At 55.5% G+C, this 2,500-nt stretch overlaps 1 non-coding gene across 1 annotated transcript in view; it reads right to left on the reverse strand.

The window, feature by feature from the left end:
* The window catches only part of LOC126311072 (small subunit ribosomal RNA), a 1,893-nt gene extending 1,759 nt beyond the window's left edge, over positions 1–134 (reverse strand). The window contains exon 1 of the ribosomal RNA XR_007554372.1: positions 1–134. This exon is cut by the window's left edge and continues 1,759 nt beyond it. This is a non-coding gene — a ribosomal RNA (small subunit ribosomal RNA).
* Between the last annotated feature and the right edge of the window lie 2,366 nt (positions 135–2,500).

The following is a 2,500-nucleotide window of genomic DNA, read 5'->3' on the forward strand; positions in this document are numbered from 1 at the left end:
CGTGGGTACGATCTAAGGAACCATAACTGATTTAATGAGCCATTCGCGGTTTCACCTTAATGCGGCTTGTACTGAGACATGCATGGCTTAATCTTTGAGACAAGCATATGACTACTGGCAGGATCAACCAGGGAGCTGCGTCAACGAGAGCTGAGCAGCCGGCCGCCCGGGAGTGTGTCCCGAGGGCCCGCGCGAACACGCAAGCGTCCGCTCAATTATTCTGCAAACAGGAGGAGGCTGAGCTCCCCTGCACGATACACCTCGAAACCCTCTCAGGTCCCGGCGGCGCGCAGCGCCGTCCTAAGTACTTGGTCGGGTTCGAGAGAGGCGCAATCGCCCGGAGATAGGCGAGTAGACGCTTTCAGTGCGAACACCCGTGCTCCCAACTGAGCTTGCCGCTGCCGACAGAGGCCCGGGAGCGTGCTGTCGTGGCATTGCCGGCGGGAAACAACACGCGCCACCTACGGTGACCGGCAGCTCCAACGCCAGCGCCACAGAAGGGCAAAGCCCCACTTGGGTGCAGAAGCGAACTCTCCCAGCACAGCGCACGCGCCAACACGTCCGCAGAGCTGCGATACAAACCACCTGCGAGAACCGCTGGGGGCGACCGAGCAGCAGACGGCGTCGCGACGCCGAGTGCCGGGCGGCGGCGCATCCTCAACGCACACAGTCCGCAATCGGACCAGCACACTGCAGATGTCCACCGCGCTTCGCACCGGGCTCGGCAGAACCCACTTTGGCCGCCTGGCGCCGCGCGCAGGGTGCGCCGGCGCATAGCTGGGACGCCAGCCGGGCCCGTCGGCCGGCGCTCCTGCCACTGGGCGCCCCCCACCAGCCGGCTGTAGTGCGTGCGCTCACGCAGCGCGCGGCCAGCACGCCGGGCGGCCCCCCCTCACCGGCCGGGGACTGTCCCGCCAAGCCACAGCCTCGTATCGCTTCATACCCACATGGCCAACTCAGGTTCGGGGGCATGGCGGGTACCGCCGAAACAACCGGTTCACAGATGTACCGATCGTCGCTATCACCGATGCACCTGCAGCGCGAACAACCGCTCAACAACTGATTTCCAGTTCATTTGCGGATCTTTGGCAGCAAACGTATACGTCAATCTACATTTGCGAAATCTACGATTCTGGCATGCCTGCATGTTATGTGTCACGACACGCTACATCAGCCCACATACACACTGCGGCATGTACACGAGAGAACACGTGGAAGATGGTCCGCGCACGTGTGCAATGTCCCTTGCGCAGTCGACTGTCAACCGGCCTCTGTAGCATGTCGCAGATGTGGAACGCGGTCCACCGTGCTATCATGTTGTGTGGGGCAATACGATTAAATAGGAAAACCCTCGTCGCTACATCAACAGACGGCTCACGCTGATTCCCGGCAGAGGGAGGAGGGGGGGGGGGGGCCAACATGCAATACTTTCGTCCGTACCTACTTACCACATGTCTGTACGGCGTACAACAGTGCAATCTCGCTGTAATGGGGAGACGAGACAAGTAGCATCGTGCACAACATATGGCCCTTATGATTCGCCATTGTAGGGCGCAGCCGGTGTACGGTCAAGCATGTGCCACATTATGTCACTCAGTACGTAACGACGGATGATCAGTGTGGGTTACGCGTACATCAGCGGACAGTCCACACAGGCCGTACCACAACGTACACTGACTGCATCGACAACCGAATGCAACTGAACAGCTGCAAGGCTCATTTCACAAACAAACGCCTGACCGACCAGCTTGGAAGGGCAGGAGGGGAGGGCGATATTCGTTCTGTAGCGGTACACCCTTCCAGTGGTTAGCGGGACTGTGTAGAAAGTACGCAACACTCGAAAGACCTTTATGTGAGGGTACGCACCATGGCATCAAGAAATACACATGACACCAGAGGATCCAAGCAGTGAACTATGTTCAGAGGGTTGCTGTTAGGCAAAGCTACATTCCTGTGACGTTACATGTGACAGTTAAGGTGCAGTGTAAGTTAGGTTAAGGTGCAGTGTAAGTTAGGTTAAGGTGCAGTGTAAGTTAGGTTAAGGTGCAGTGTAAGTTAGGTTAAGGTGCAGTGTAACTTAGGTTAAGGTGCAGTGTAAGTTAGGTTAAGGTGCAGTGTAACTTAGGTTAAGGTGCAGTGTAACTTAGGTTAAGGTGCAGTGTAACTTAGGTTAAGGTGCAGTGTAACTTAGGTTAAGGTGCAGTGTAACTTAGGTTAAGGTGCAGTGTAACTTAGGTTAAGGTGCAGTGTAAGTTAGGTTAAGGTGCAGTGTAAGTTAGGTTAAGGTGCAGTGTAACTTAGGTTAAGGTGCAGTGTAACTTAGGTTAAGGTGCAGTGTAACTTAGGTTAAGGTGCAGTGTAACTTAGGTTAAGGTGCAGTGTAACTTAGGTTAAGGTGCAGCGTAACTTAGGTTAAGGTGCAGCGTAACTTAGGTTAAGGTGCAGCGTAACTTAGGTTAAGGTGCAGCGTAACTTAGGTTAAGGTGCAGCGTGGGTTAGG

Source organism: Schistocerca gregaria, unplaced genomic scaffold, assembly GCF_023897955.1.
Source record: "Schistocerca gregaria isolate iqSchGreg1 unplaced genomic scaffold, iqSchGreg1.2 ptg000398l, whole genome shotgun sequence".
NCBI classification, from domain to species: Eukaryota; Metazoa; Arthropoda; class Insecta; order Orthoptera; family Acrididae; genus Schistocerca; species Schistocerca gregaria.